The following is a 17,728-nucleotide window of genomic DNA, read 5'->3' as shown; positions in this document are numbered from 1 at the left end:
AATAAGGCTTCAAATGTCTTAGCAGAGGCTAGGTCGAGCTTATGATATAGGTTTCAAATATCAATCGGTCTTGTAGTATGAGACGCATATATTTTACTTCTGAGATGGTGCTAGGATATAATATGTAGAAAATTGGGATTGGTCTTAGTTTTATTCTATAGCTTATATTGATACATAGTTTTAGAGTGTATAATTATAGTTTGTAAAAGTAATCCTATGTTTAGTTTGTGCTCATTTCCTTAGCTTTGCATTAACATTTATGGTTTACTATGTGTTAAATCTTAATATTGATAGAATTTGGTTAGATCATGTGGATTAGGGCATGCCCTTATTGCTACCTGTTTGAATACTTTGGGTGAGGCTTGTAGATTATTGTAAAATTTAGGATCTTCATTATCAGCTCCTTTGTTTGCTAAATTGTCAGCCTCTTTATTCCCCTCATGCTAGATATGTTGTATCCTAATTTTCTCAAACTTATCCATGATCATTAATGCATATTCAAGCTTAGAGTCAATTTTCCAATATTATCTAAGAGTTTCCTTCAATGACTACTTTTTTTGTGCCTAGTTCTATACTTAGATTCAAACCTTTCATTATTTGACGTTTCTCCATATTATTTGACATTTCTCCAAGAGGTTTGGCTCATTTAGCCATCCATTTTCCTTAATTTGAATAGATGATGCACCAAAGTCCCGTCTTTCCAGGATATCCTCTAGAGGCTCTGTTGAAGTTTAACTTTGCCTATCTGAGTGGGGGAGGCTCCCATTTACAATTTTTTATGGCATGTTTGCTTGACTTGGGGTAAATTAAATGAGGGTTTATGAGATCATTCCAATTTTTCTCGATCTTTACATCCCAATCATTAAATGTCTCCTTTTTTTTTATTGAGATTGTTAGATTGTTATTCATTATTTCTATTATGTTGGCTTCCATTTTGTTAAGTAAGGAAGTTAATGCCATTTCTTCGTTCAAGAGTATTCTCCTATTTATTTCTTTCCAAAATTTTCACATAAGAATAGAGGGTGAGATTTCCTAGAGGCTGCTAAGTGTTTTAGAGTTTCCATGTTTGGGCGATCTTTTGAGATGGTCCCATAGGTTTTCAGGGAGAGCTGAAAACCAATTGAGCTTTTTGCATAGTCATTGCTAGTAGGATCTGACAAGAGAGCATTGGAACACCAAGTGATCTTCTGTCTTATCTTATGCCTTGCATAGTGGACACCTCAAGGACCCCTCAAAGCATAATTTAGTGAATTTGTCAGCCATAAGGATTCTTTTTTGACTTTTTGCCTAAAGGAATGTATAACCTTGGGGAGTCATGCTTTGTCCCAATAGAGATTTAGAGGGATGTCTATTTTGTCTCATCTCTATGAATTAATAATTACTTTGTATCCCTTTTTTACTATATATTTTATATTTATCGAGGATCCCCAGATTAATCTGTCCTTCCTTTCTTTGTGATTTGATTGCCTTTGACTTGGGAATTGTTTATATATTCTTTTTTCCTAATCCGATAAGTTTACATCCCCTATGTCTTTCTATTTTCACATGTCATCTTGTTCCTTATCTGACTTTTGTAAATAATTACTTACATATTTTTCCCAAGTTCTAATTAGTATGTTCTTAATGTTTATGAGAATAATGTATCTATCTGATAGAGGCAACTCATCCCATGAATCCTCCCAAAATAAAGATTCCTCACCTTTACCTATGTCCTATTCTAGGTTGTTGCTAATTAGAGGTTCACATTGCATCATAAAGTTCCAAAATTTTGATCCTTTAGGTTGGTTCTTTATGTGGAATAAAGATAGAGGGTCATTGTTGTCTAAGTATTTTTGGTATAGGATTTTTGTCCATTTACTTTCATGCTCATGATACATTCTCCAAACTAGTTTGGCTCCTAAGGCTTCATTTCTCCAGTTCGAATTTTTGAGTCCAGGTCCTCCTAACTCTATAGGTCTACATATATTATACCATTTAATTAATGGCAGTTTCTTTTAACCATCTTCACCTTTCCAGAAGAAATTTCTAAGTTTTTTTTCTAGTTTCTTTTTATTTTCTTTGGAAAATGGTAGACAAGATAATTGGTAAGTAGGGATGGTAGCTGATTTATTTTTTTGTCTTGCTTTTTTTAAACCATTTATCTTTCTAGTTTTCTATTTTTTTTGTTTATTTTGTCAATTATGAGGTTCCATGATTTAGTATCTTTCATGTTTTTATCCAACTTTATTCCTAAGTATTTGCATGGGAATAGGCCTTTTTATATCTCATTAAGTTATAGATCATTCTTTCCATTTATGGATTTGTTGTTACAAAGAAAATCTTATACTTTTTTGTGTTTACCATTTTCCCTTAGGCTTTTGTGTATATTTTGATGATTTGTTTGAAGTTATGGGATCCCACCATGGAGCTTTCTCTTGGGAGAATAGTGTCATATGCAAATTGCTGGTGTGTAATGTTTGGGATTCCTTCTACTACTATGACTTTCTTTATGTCTTTTTTCCATTTGGACCTTTTTTTAAGTCTTTACTAAAGGCTTTTTCCATAATGATAAATATAAATGGTGAAATTGGGCCACCTTGCCTAATCCCTCTAGATATGTTGAAGAATCCTTCTGGGGTACCATTGATAAGGATTGAGAATTTAGGGGTAGCAATGTAGTTGAAAATAAGATTGATCCATTGATGAGAGAATCTAAACGCTTCTAGTATCTTGCATGAGAATCTCCAATCAACTTTTTTGTAGGCTTTCTAAATGTCTTGTTTCATTAGCATGCAAGATTTCTTATTAAATTGTGCTGAGTGGATTATCTCTTGTATGATAATAATTATGTCAAGGATAGATCTTCCTGGGGTGAATCATGTTTGTTCTTTTGATATTAACTTTGGCAAAACCATTTTTAGCATGTTAGCTAATGCTTTAGATAGGATTTTATAAATTGTGTTGTAGAGAGCGGTCAATCTGAAGTCTCTAGGATATTCATAATTAGCTTTTTTGGAGATTAGAGATATAAATTTATTGTTAACTTCACTTAGTAGGGAACTTGAGTTCTCAGTTGGTTCAATGGCTTTCTATAGGTCAATACTTAGGATATCCCAACATTTTTGAAAAAAGAATTCTTGAAAGCCATCAGGGCCTAGAGACTTGTCTAGATTTAGGCTAAAGAGTGTTGTTTTGAATTCTTCTAATGAAAATAGCTTATTTAATTATTTTTTGTGCTCTTTAGTGATAAGTTTTGGGATAGTTCTTCCCTTTATGTATTGGGCTATGAGGTTAAAGCTTTCGTGACTATTGCAGATGTTTGAGAAATAATTGCGAAAAATGCATGCTATTTGTCTTGGATCCTTTGTCATGTCTCCTACATTGTTTTTAATTTTTGAGATTATGTTTATGTTTTTATTGTTAGTGATGCTATTATGAAAAAAATTAGTGTTACGGTCTCCTTCTATTAGCCAATTCTCTCAAGATTTTTGTTTCCAATATAATTCTTCTTTTGTTAGTTAGCTTTCTTGTTTCACTAGAAGCTCTTTTTCTTTGTTGAATCTTTCATTGTTCATTCCATATTTACTTACTTCTTCATCTAGTCTTTTTAATTCTTCTTCATTATCTAATTTTTCTTTGAAATTTTTGTTGAAGTGACTTTTATTCCATCTTAATATTTTATCTTTTAAGTATTTGAGTTTGGATACAAAACAAAGCATCTTTGATCCTTTGTAGTTGTCTCGTATTTACCATTGAATAAGCTTCCCCATAAATTTGTCATCTAAGAATTACATCTTCTCACATTTAAATGAATTTCTAGATGGTTTAGTTTGTTCTTCTATAGGTTTGATCCAACATTGGGAAGGATTGAAGAGTGCATTGCATAATTGAAAATACGTAAATCTCCCTTGAATGATATAATTTTTCCTAACCTCTCTACTATGTGGTTGAATCCTAACCTTTTGTTATTCCATGTGCATAGTATATTAGTCAAAGGTACATCAATTAAACTGTTCTTAGCGAACCACTCTTTGAAATTTTTTATTGTTTGCGAAATCATCCAAGAACCTCCACGTAAATTCTTCTAAGTGTAATAGGCATTAAAATTCTTGCCTATACATATGTTAGCTGCCTGATTGTTCCCCATGAATGTGATAATTTCATGTCATACTGCCTTCTTGTCTATTGTGGGGATTAGTCCATATACATTGATGAGTATAAGTTGGATGTTATTTATGAGGTTATAGATTCTCCCTCCTATCCAATTATGAGTTGCTATCATTCTGTTGTAATCTACCTTCCTAGGGTCCCAAATTATCCTGATAACCATTGATGCTCTTGCTAATTCTATCATATTCAATTTCCATAGTCTGAATTTTTTGTTGAACCTTTCTCCTTCTTCTTTATTTAGTTTAGTTTCTTGCATTAAGATTATCTTTGACTTAATGAGTGATAAATTGTGCTTGAACAAGCGCTTCTTGTTAGGGGTATTTGATCGCCTAACATTCCACATCGTTGTCTTCATTGTGTTGTGGGAAGAAACTTCCCCTTCCTTACATTTAGAATATCTTTAATTTTCTTTGGTTCTCTTCTTTTCCTGTTGCAACTCTAAGTTTAGCAAGACATTTTCTCCTTTTTTTGGTTTGTTTGTTTAAAAGTTATTTTTAATAGAGAATATCTTTTAGATTTCAGTTTTCAATAAAATTTCTAATTTTTATGAATTCATTATGTCCATAAGAATTGGTTCTTTCTTTGAGATTTGGTTTTCTTCATAAGCCTATTGTCATGGCTATTGCCAAATTATTTTAAGAGCTTTTTGGTGTGAGCTTTCTGGCATGGCAAAAAATTTAGTAGACAAAGGTTAGAATTTAATGTTTGAACTATCAATACTTTGATTGTGTGTGATCCTTGTTAATTAGAGTTATTTATATGATGATTTTTGTTAATTATACATAAATATTATATTTATTTTGCATATATCTCTCCTATTCACATCTATACAACAAAATTTCTAACAAGTTAATAAATCAACTATATTAATACTAATTTTGTCATTATAGTATATTGGTTTTCCTTAACAGTTTTGCTAGACACACTTGTTCCTTTAATAGTTGTGGTAGTTGTAAAACATTGTTGTTTTCTCATTTGTGTGACCTATTATTTAATAAGAAGCCATGTTTTGACAATATATAAATCTAAGATTTATGCATATTTACTATAGTTAGACATGAATTGGTATTAGATGTGATTTAAAAAAAAACTTTTTACTACACATCAAATCTCAAAAAAATAGTGATTACATCATTCATATAAAAAAAAAATTCTTTTTCTAATATTAGCCATTGGTTGGGAGTCACAAATCTTACTCTTTATTCTTTTGAATTTATAGAACACGTTATTTTAATCCTAATGAGATTTCATTTCTTGCAGTTCCACAATCAAATATTTTACTTTTGAAAAATTGGTAATTGTAATTATACAAATTGGTAGCTGTAATTATAGAAATCATAGTATTTGTTTTGAATTTAACAATACAAAACTAGAATATAAATAATAATTTTGTTAAATCAATCAGAATCTGTGACAATATTTTCTCTCCAAAGAAAATGAAGTGAATTAAAATTGCAAAACCTTGCAAAATTGGATTATGATCAAGCATTTCATATATTTTAATCTTAAAGAGCTAACATAAAAATATGAATGTGATTTAAAAGTATAGGAAAGGCATCCATGATAAATTAAAATTGATCAAGCTATACAAATAGAAAATAGAAATGGTCAATTAAGTATATTAAACCATTGGATAACAAACTAATTCAATGACACCACCCCATTGTTATTTTTACGTCTAAAATTTGTATTTTTTCCCATTTGTGTCATGAAAGGTTTCTATTTGTATTTTAATCTTCTTTTGTTATTTTTTCCAAATCCATTCCCTCCAACAAAAATTGGACTTCATTTCCATCTTTCAATCTTACCAAAATGCCACTATAACATAACACTGGGTAAGCTACCATATTATTATTTTTTCAATAATGAATTCAATACTTAGTACATATCATAGTTGTTAATCCAATAATAATAATAATAATAATGATATGACAAAAGAGGCATTAAGAAATTCTCTCTTCAACCAACCCATGCACACTCTCTCTCTGTCTTGCTACACATATTTCTGGCCACCCATTTCATACAATGAAGATTTTTTGTGGCTTATATTTATTGATGGGGTTTTTCATTATAAAAAATTCACATGACTAATAATTTTGTAAGATGCTTGTTAAAAATCAAATGAATTAGGCAACAAGGGCATTTTTAGGTTTTTAGAAGTAATCCACAACTGGGTACATTTATCACAGGTTACCACCATATCCAAAAAGCAATCTTTGGTTGAACCTCTTTGTTTTGTACAAATAATGAAATGTCTCTTGATCTAGTTCAATTGAAGCTTCTCTTCTTGTCCATTTCAGGCCTAAACACAACTACATAGTCATTAAATGGCATGCATGTAGCATCTAAAAATGGATTAGTTCAAAGTTTCATTCATGAAAAGAATTTTATAATGAAATAAATAAATTTTATATTTTTATCGTTAAACTTTAATAAAATAGGTAAATACTAGTGTAAACAAATTTACTATCTACTCTTATCTTACCATTTTGTTTGAATACTTGAATAAATTATTTCCATTTACATTAATTACTTAATAACTATTATTTTGCATTCTTATTACCTTAACTATTGTTTAAATTTTCCAAAAACTGCTTATACCACTTCATTTCATATTTAAAATGTAATTTATTATTAAAAATAAAATTATACTCTTATCATTTGAACAAGTACTATTTTCCTCTACAATATAATTATAAAATATTTATTAACAACGTCAGGTACTAGCCAATATGTGACACTTGTTATTTATGCAAAGCATTTTTTAAAAGCACAATTTATTATTTTAATTAATAATAATTAAAGTCAATTATTTAAATACAACTCTAATCAAATCATTATTAATTAAGCAATTACAACAAATCAATATTAAATATTTTAATTTTTAATTTTTTTATTCAATTTCTCAAATTAGATTTTTAAATTAAATCTTTTAAACTAAAGAACATATTTAATTAATTTTCAATTAATAAATTATATTATCATATTTTAATTTCTCTTTAACCAAATGACCAAATTACACTTCAAAATTAAGTCTTTTAAATTAAAGTACATATTTAATTAATTTTTTAATTAATTAAATATCCTCATTTTTTTATTTTTATTTTTTCTGATAAGTAATAGGCCACATGGCCCAAGATTGTGTTTATGTTTAAAAAATCCATCTCAATTGGGCACCAAAGATCAATGATGGATATGTATCCTTGGTATAGCCCTTACATGAATAACTCATAGAAGTTTAACCAATTTTAGTGCCCATTTTTAATTTTTGAATTTATAACTTTGCTCTTGATAATTCCTTGTGAATATAATCTAAAAATTAAACTTGGTTATGATCAAGTTGGTCAAACGAAACAAAGAATGCTTCATAATAAAAACTAAAACTTATCTCCTAGCAACTTTAATTTTAAAATCAAATAGTATATAAGGAAAAGTTTTGAATAACTGAAAATGATATCAACTAAATTTAACATGTTTATTGATAGTAAAAGTTCTAAACTAATATCACTTCAAGAACAAGTGTCTAACTTATACTTGTCATATTAGCTAGTCTTATTAGAATATCTTCTCAATTTGCTCCTTTGCTAGCGAGATTATCTACTTCTCTATTACCTGCCCTATAAATATATATTTTAATATTTTCTTTTTAATAAAATAATATTTAATAATTCTCAAAATTATATGATTAATCCAAATATTATAATTATATCATTTATCAAATAAATCACATAGCTAAATCCACATGAAAGAAACATTAACAAAACTAACCAAAACTCAAAATCAAACAACACACACAAAGCCAAACTCATGGGTTTTAAAAGGGTAGGTAGTCAAAAAAATGTCTTTCTCAAAATAAGTAATTAGGATATGGCTAGGATTGGGCCTAAATATTATCTCCTCATTCTTACCATTGAGTTATTGTAATAGGTCACGTTCCTCTTGGCAATTCTATTGTTAGAAATTTGTTCAATGCTCCCCTTAGAATTTGTGAAAAGGGCTTAACCACCTCTTGTGTACTATAAGTTGAGTAGTTGTATTGGGTATTGATAGATTGGTCTTTTGGTGCAATGACAAACCCATTTTAACAAGTGATATCAGAGCTTGGTCACATGTTTGAATCCTTAGACCCTTGGGTAACGCTGAGGGAGAGATTGTTAGAAATTTTTTCAGTGCTCCCCATGGGATTCGTGACAAGGGCTTAAGAGCCTTCTATGTACTATAAGTTGAGTGGTTGTATTAGGCATTGACATATCAATCTTTTGGTGCAATGACAACCCCACTCTAACAAGTGCAAGGAAGTTGATGCCTAGTACCTATAAACCTACATAAAAGATGAGCATGTACATGTACATATATATCTAAGATAAACATACAATGGCAAGGAGTGGTGCATTGTGTAGATCTTGACCAATGAGTAACTATGACTCCCTCCCTCAACAACATCAAGCACGTCAAATAGAAATGTAAAACAAATATGCACACTATATTGATGCAAGTATGGGGTAAGTATAGTAGTACAACATCATATTCTAACATGAACATCTCATCATCATGAGGATACATTAAATATCTTTTGAAGATGTGTTATATGACATCTTCATTAAGGTAATTTCATTAACTAACTAAGAGCAATAAAAATATCATAAATGCAAGTATGCAATCACCACTAAGTGATATAAATTAATTACCTTACATATCCAGATATTGTATTTCAAAGATTCCTGAGAATTGACAAGTTCATAGAAGGCCTGATAGGACTTAAACAATTTAATCTACAATGATAGAAAAGGGGGGTATTATATCTTCCTCCCCTTAAAATAGGCTTACTCCTAGAAGTTGACTATGCTACTAAGATAAGTTAAAGTTGAACATAGTATCCACAAAGTCATATAAAGGGTCAAATAAAAATTTAATACAATCAAGTTTTCTAAATATGCACATCCAGCCATATAGAGCAATATGATTCTAGTTTAAACATAAATCAAAATTCACATTGATCAACATACATCTTGAACTAATTTTTTAAAGATGTTTAAATTAAAATCAATAAACATCATAATAGACATGTAAAATTTTATTTTACATTTGAATAAAATGTTGAGAATCTAAAAAAATCCTAATTAATGTAACATTTATTGAATCATAACTAATGCGACACTCATGAAAACTATGTGATCCAAATGCTTTTCCTTTCTACTTGTATTAATAATGCATTCTCATAATGCTCTCCCTTATATGTACCATCAAAGGTCCATAATGGATATGATAGACATAACACTTGTCACATAACAAGGCCAACAATATCAAATATTTAGATAGTCACCAAGGAAAAACCCAATTGGGTAAGCACCAAGTTCAACAATAAATAAAAATAATGTCAATGAATTTCAATAGTAAATCAAGTGTGACCAATGTCACAAATAGATAGTGAAGAGAGAGTAAGGTGACTTATATTGTCATAAGAAAGTTAAAAAAATTCAATGGTAGCCCATCCACAGCACAAACAAATAAAAAATCATCAAAAATAGTTTTTCATAAGAACATGTTTCACATAAGAAGGTGACTAATGGTAGCCACACTCTAGGGAGTAATTGCTTCACAACATCCATGCATCTAGTATATTGGATGCGTAAGATAATGCACCTTAAAAAAATGAATAAATATATACTTAATGACAATTAAAAACATATTTCATGTCATTCCATCCAATTATGAGAACTACTTACTATAAATCATGTGGTATTTATAAAAATGTTAAATAAGATCCAATCAATACACATACGTCTAAGTACCAACCAAAAATCAATGTTGCATACCAAGTGTATAAGTAATAAGGTCTTTCATACTACCTAATAAGAAACCTCCTAGTAAGCTATATGATTAAAAAAATATAATGTATAGTCCCAAAATAATGTTTAAAAAGTCACATGTTACTAATCAAAATTTCATAGTTCAAAAGCCCTATTGTTGACAATTCTTGTTGCAAGTTGTTGGTGAATAGATTGTTTTCCCTCTAAAAGTTAAATAAGTTAATCTACACCCAAGGTAGGAAATCAATGATGCTCACAATAGTTGGGTAAACATTCTATTAACCATTTCTCTCTGAATTTTAAAAGGTACAACTCCCTTTAATAGATTATCAATGAATTTAACTTAATAATAAGATAAACATGTGTATGCAATTTTACCAAAAAGTGTTTGAGGATATCTCACCTACTCTTGGGTATGGACGTACAATATACAATTCTTAGAAATGGGAAGCAACTGAAAAAGAAAAAAGTCTCTTCAAACTGAGCAAAACTTAGGAAAAAACCATACTTCTACACCTCATGCACTTGGAACAAAACCACCTAGCATCGACTTTGGTATGTTTCCCATACAGGAATGAGAGTCCAGACTCCCTCTAGTAACACTTCTTCTTTTGCATATGTAGTGGTAAAATCTGAACCAAATTTACCTCCTTCCTTCACAATAGATCCAATCCATTCATTCATTGCATCTAAAAGCAATCTCCTCCTTTACATGTGTCTGACTAGCTGCTGACTATTAGAGGAGTTGGGGTTGAAAGACTGTGGTACTTGGATTAAGAGGTGAACACCAATGTTCATCAAAGAATCAATATATTTGGCCATGGTGATGACCAATTTTTTTAGTTCCCTCTTTTCCTTACTATCTTCTTCTAATTGAATCAACATATAGTTCCTCAAGAACATGAAGATATAGTTGTTGGTGTCTTTGGTAAGAACTCCCAAATCCAAAGTGGCAACCTTAAAGTTTTCAGCTTCCACTTCACCTGAACCCTCTTTTTGCCTATATATGGCCACTTCTATTCTCACCTTCCTTGTGATGGGATCCTCAGTCAGATGTGCATCATTCTTTATCTTTTTGTTCTTTGGAGTATGAGTGACATACTTGGTGACTATGTCTTTAATAGAAAATGCCACTAGTTGAAATCTATGTTTCTTATTCACAAAATTATACAACTAGGGCGAGATGGTACTAGAAACTATTAGTCCTTGGTTGGTTCTAGGAGGAGTCATGAAGCTAGACTGATCTAGATTTGTAGTTCCTATCATCTTTGCATCCATCTCTTGATTTTCTGATAGAGCAAGATCTTCTCCTTTATTTTTTTCTTGGTCCATAGTGTTAATCCCTTGAATTGCCTCCTGAGTTGGCACTATAGACCTAGTTTTAGACGTAGTTTTGAGAGCCATCAATTGATTTGGTGGAAGTACTTATTTCTTTCTCTTAGCTATTAAAATACAACCTACAACATCAAATGAAAGTGGGATGTCAAAAGTTAAAGATTTAGAGAAAGAAACTACCTTTGTGGGTTTTGCAATTTGTTTCTCTCTAGGTGATTTCATACTTTTCCTTCTTAACCAATTATCAATGCAAGCCAGTATGGATCTATTCCTGAGGCTTATGTCATCCTCCTCATCTATGTTCCAATAAATTTTGAGTTGAACTTGTTCATTCACTTCTTCCCAACTTGGTTGAATAACTTCTAAACTATCTTATGTCATTCCTTCTAGGTTGAACTTTAGCTTCAATAAGGTGATTTGCAATAATGTTAACCTTGAGTGATCTCTTTTAATGACCTCACATTGGTTGTTTCAATCTTCCCACAAATTTTTGAGGTGAGGTACTAGTTGAAGTTGGTATTTTATGCCAAGCACTAGTCTTGCAAACTTTTTATTGTCAAAATTTCTCCTTCCTTGATAGAACCCAAAATTGAAGTTCAACAGGTTGCTTCCTATTGCAAAAGAATTAATCTAGAGAGTCAAGCCTAATCAGGAAAATTGACTCCCACCTCTCTTCAAGAATGTTGTCTTTAATTATAGATGACATTTTTCTTTATATTTCAACTATGACAAAATAATCTAGAGCATATCGAGGAAACTTAATGGGTTCTTCTTCAAGTCCTCCTACTGTCAAATAGGTGAACCTAAGGAACTAGATGTAGAAACTTCCATAAGTTTGAATTAATCTTTGAGCCTTTGGGGATATCCTTTGCGTAGGTGCTTTCACAAGACTAAGATTTACATTTCCTAGAAAACCATCATGTACTCTTCTAAAATCTTCTAGCACTCTATCTTTCATTAATAAGGGATAACAATGGTATATCATTATATCCTCACTCCAAGGCTCATGACAGATAGAGGTAAGATCACCTGCACATGTAAGGAATAACTCAGATAAAAAGACATATAAAACTCTTGTTTAGATGCTTGTGAGTGTTTGAGTTGACTTCTTAATGAATTGGCTATCAACTTTGCCTAGTCTAGAAATTGTTTACCAGTTAAAACAATATCTATAAAATGAAACATCCATTCTTCAAAAATCAAAACATTAGCTAACCCCTTAGCTCAGTGTAATAAAATCATCAAGTCATGTATATGGGTTTTCATATGATCCTTAGTAAGTATTTTGGGAAGGCTTGAACCTCCCCTATGAAATGTTTTTGTCCACTTCTTGGCTATTTAATTATGGTATTTTGAAGGATCTTCTCGATATTGAACCAAGGAATGGGTAGGGTTGAAACTAGCAAAGGTACATTTTGGCAACTTCAAGATAGATGAGATGGTTTCTCTAGTAATAGACACATGGGTTCCCCATTTTTATTCAGTATGCTCCTAGTTTTTGTATCATAATGGTCTATACAAAATTGGAGTAATTCTATACTTAGAAATGTAGGAGGGAAGGTGGCTGCTTCAAGGAGACCACTTCTCAAAACTTCCAAGCATCCTTTAACTTCATCTTGATCTAGGAATTTTTTTTGTAATTTCTCAACCTCAACTCCCATCAAATTAGTATCATAAATTACAGGTCTCTTGCACTCAAGACTAGAGGCATTTCTGAAAAAATGCATGATGGACTTCATTTTAATGAATTTTTTTTTTTCCAAACATTTCTCCTGAAAGAAAAATGACAATATAGAAGGATAAAGGAGATATTTTTCAACTCTCACCTATGATTTTTTGAAAAAAATGAGAACACTTCCCTTCTTTTCTAGCTACTTAGTTCTCAATTTACCATGGAGTAGAATAAAAAAAAGACTATAAGAGTTGGTTTTAAAAAGAGGCTAGCATACTGAAGAAAGTATTGGAAAATGATGGGGTTTTATGGTGAGATTACTGTAGGCCAATACACATGCTTCAAGGAGTTATGATGCTTCTTTATTAAATGTATGCTTGAGGAAAGCGTCCTCACAATCATTATTATTCTCTTGACAACATGATTTATCTTCGAAGTGAAAGATTTACCCTTTTCCACTTATGTTGCTAGCTCAACACTTGTACCTTGTGATAATGACTCAAAGAAGATCCTTATATCACCATCATGATGTTATTTCTCACATCTTAGGGACAACTATCTTGTCAAAAATCAATAACATTCTTGAGTGTCGATTCCTAGTGTCAAAACTATTTTGAACCAAGGTTCAAAGAGGTTCAAAGTGGTTCAAAAGAAAGCCAACAATGAACTTGATAGGTCCCACCTAAAAGATCAAAAGTTAGGCCCAAAAAACATTTGGTTGAACTACTTTGAATTACTTTGAACCAAGTTTCAAAGAGGTTCAAAAGAACTTTCACAAGGATTTCACAATGAGGTTTGAGTTTTATGGCTAAGATAGAACAATATCGTAGGAGGGAGAATTATGCATAACTCAAAAGGAAAATTTTGGAAAGAGAAGAGGAAAATAATAATTAACCATGGCAACTCAAAAACTAGGGCTAATAGTGACTTTGACTAGGGACTATGTATGTGGAGTACATAGAGAAATCAGAATACTAGGAACATAAATTGACTGAAAAGGAAGGAACAAGAAACAAAAAGGCGACACAAAAAAGAAAAAACAACAAAGAATATGTACAAAGGGAAGGGCATAGAGAGGAACTAAAACTTAAGTAATTTTAGATCTTCCTCATTATAAGTAAATGGAAAATCAATACCTTCCTAGTAACTTAGGTGAAATGCATTTGAACCAATGACCTCTGAGATAACAAAGGGGCCTTTCCATAAGGAATCAAACTTTCCATGTGCTCCCTTTGGTTCCCTTCTTCTATCCCACAATAGAACTTCATCACCTGTCATGAAGTTGTGAGCCCTAGCTTTCATGTCAAAGATCTTCTTAACCTTGATTTGGTGTTTAGTGATGTGATCCACCAATTGATCCCTTTCTTCTTCAACTTTATTTAAGTACATCACTCTCTTCTCAAAATAGTGCTAAAAAAATGGATCTTTGATCACTAATTGTAACTTTGCAGCAGATAATTATAGTGGTAGGGATACATATTCCCCCACTCTATAAAGCTACTCAAAAGTGTTCATGCCAATAGATCTCTTTAGTGTGATTTTGTTAGCACATAATGCCTTAGACAACTTCTTGTGCCAGTTTTGAGCATTGTCACCCATTAGTTTTTTCATTATCATGACTAGGTTTTTGTTATTGGATTTCACCTATCCATTACCCTAAGGAAAATAATACGAAGAATGAGCCACATACATACCATGTTCATAGAAAACCATCAAAATTTCTTTAGAAGAAAAATATGTGGCATTATTTGCTGCTATCTTCTAAGGGACCCCAAATTGGATAAAAAAAAATTCATTAGGAAATCACAAACCACTTGAGAATTTTATCTTTTTGTAGGGATTGCCTCTATCCATTTAGTGGATTAATCAGTGGTCATTAGGATACAGACATGACTAGTGTTGGATTTTTGATTAAATGGTCCTATAAAGTCTATGCCCCACTGGTAGAAAGGCTCATCTATCACTATAGGCTTTAAAGGAAATGTCATGAGATAAGGAACACCAGTGAAAAGTCTACACTTTTCACAATTTTTGACATATAGGTATGCATCTTTGAACATGCCTGCCCAATAAAAACAATTCTTGAGAATATTGAAGGTAGTTATCATAGAAGAAAAGTGTCCACCACACACATCTAAATGATATAACTTCAATAATTTCTTTTATTTTTCACCATCCACACACCTTAGGAAGGTTCCATCGATACCTCTATTGTATAAGATACCCTACAAAATTACATACTTGGCTACCTTCAACCTAAGGTTGCATTTTCTTTGTAATTCAAATCTTTTGGGCTTTTTCCATAGGTCAAATAGTATACCACATTAGTGAACCAAGGATCCGATTGAGCTAAATAGTAGCACTATGGGGACATTAGGTGTATCTTCTTGTATAGGTTTCTCATTTTCTGCTATTAATTTGCATAATCCTCGTCATCTAACTAAGTTAGTAGGTTTGATGGTGAGATAATATTCTTTGATCCTAGCCACCTATATAATTCTCTTATTTACTTTGATCTCTTGTTGAGTCAACACACTTTTGACTGCAATCTTTGATACATATACAATTAAATGCAAATACAAAATATAATAACCAAATTGTTTTAGTGCTTTCACCATAGAAAATGCATATTTTTCTACTTGAGAGTAATTCAACTCATGTTTTTTTAGAGGTATACTCATGAAAGCAATAGGAGCTTCTTCATCTCGATCATTTCTTTGAGTTAGAGTACTACACATGGTATGTTCTAAGGTGTAGCAGTATATGATAAAATCCTTCTTTAAATCAGGACTAACTAACATTAGGAAATCGAAAATGGCTGTCTTGATATATTCAAAGGCCTTCTTCCCTTCTTTGAGCCCTTTGGATGATTGTTTCTTGCTCATCATACTTAGCACGTGTCTTACTTTCTCTAAGAACTCAAGCACAAATCTTCTCAAAAAATTTATTTGGCTAAAGAAAGATTTCAGATCACTTTTTTTTCATAGATAGGGATAGTTCTTGAATTTCTTTAATTTTTTCAAGATCAATCCTTATCCCCTTCTTAGAAATGATATGTCCCAAGAGTTTACCTTCTTCTGCAAAGAAAATTGAATTTTTAGGGTTTAAAGATATCCCATGCCACCTACACCTATTTAACACCACTTCAAGATCTCTCAAATGGTGTTTCCTCCTCTTAGAATATATGGTCAAGTCATCCAAATATATCACAACAATTTTATCTCATGGTTCTTTGAAAGAAGAGTTCATCACCCTCTAGAATGTTGCCCACATGTTAATCAACTTGAAAGGCATTTTGTTGTAAGTGTAAGTACCCCATGGGGTAATAAAGGCTATTTTATATTGATCCTCTTGAGATACACTTATTTGATTATACCTTGAGTAGCCATCAAGCATGGACATGACTTCAGATCTGGTAACAAACTGTAGGACATGCTCCATTATAGGGAGTGCATAATTGTCTTTTAAGCTAGCTTGATTGAGATTCCTAAAATCCACACAAATCCTTATTTCACCATTCTTCTTCCTTATAGGTACAATGTTTTCTATCCAAGTTGAATGATGAATAAGATAGATAATTATAGCCTTCAACATCTTTTCCACCTCTTTCAATATGTCCTCTGACACTTTGGAATTGTAATTCCTGAGTATTTTCTAATAGGGAGTCACCTCAGGCTTCAAGGGTAGATGGTGTTTGAATTCTTTGTTCCTAATTTTTAAAAAATCTTCATACCCCCAAGCAAAGACATTTTTGTATTTTACCAACAACCTCTGTAGATTGTCTTTCTCTCTTTTGGAGTAGGTTCTCTTGATTGAGATCCATCTAGGATCACCCTCATCACTAATATCAATTTTGTCATACTCTTTCAAAACTTCAGTATAGGTTGCATCTCTTTTAATGACACTATCATCCCTCCACCAAAAAAGGTGTTTAAGAGAAACAAATCCTTTTGGGTTTGAGTTTCCTTTCAATTAAATTACTTTACTAGATTAACTTAGTTCTTGACCTACTCCTTTGCCATCTTTCTTTGAACTTTTGAAAAACATATCAACAAAGTTTTGAACAATCCAATAAAGTCTTTCAACTACAAGTCATTATCAAAGACTTGCCAGTAATCCACATTGTCTGGTACACTTGGCCTATAAATCATTTCTGTTCTATAAGCATCCGTTTTAAAGTTAGGATGTGGCAAGAGCAATGAAGTAGAGATTGCCAAGGAGTTAGCTCTAAAATTTTGAGATCAAGGAACAAACTCAATTGAGAAATTATCAAAAGACTCTAACTCATCCCAAACTAAGTTCTTGTAATGATCTATCATTTTTATAGAGAAATGATTTCTTACCTGTTTCACAATTAGCTCACCATGACCCTTTGCTATCAACTTCTTTATTCCTTTAGCTTTGGCCTCTTGCAATCCCAATAATATGGCTTCACATTCTATTGTATTATTTGTGTTTTTGAAATCCAATTTGAAATAAAAAGAGACTAGTTCTCCAGAGGGGGAAATCAAAACTACTCCAACACCATATCCTAAGTTAGAACAACTATCATCAAATTCCATTGTCCATAGTTCCATTGCCTTAGAATCATTTGCACTTGCATTAGATGGACTATTAGGTAGAATCACATAATTTCCAAATTGGCACTCTTCATACAATATTTGAGCTTTGGGATTACCTGAAGGTACCATGATATATTTGTTTTTCAATTTTGGTTCTAATTTTATCTTCTTTTAACCCATAGGAATCAATGCTTCAAACC

Source organism: Cupressus sempervirens, chromosome 10, assembly GCF_028749045.1.
Source record: "Cupressus sempervirens isolate cs-2001-9-10 chromosome 10, ASM2874904v1, whole genome shotgun sequence".
Classification (NCBI taxonomy): Eukaryota; Viridiplantae; Streptophyta; class Pinopsida; order Cupressales; family Cupressaceae; genus Cupressus; species Cupressus sempervirens.
The sequence above is the reverse complement of the archived record's forward strand: the minus strand, read 5'-3'. Positions refer to the sequence as shown.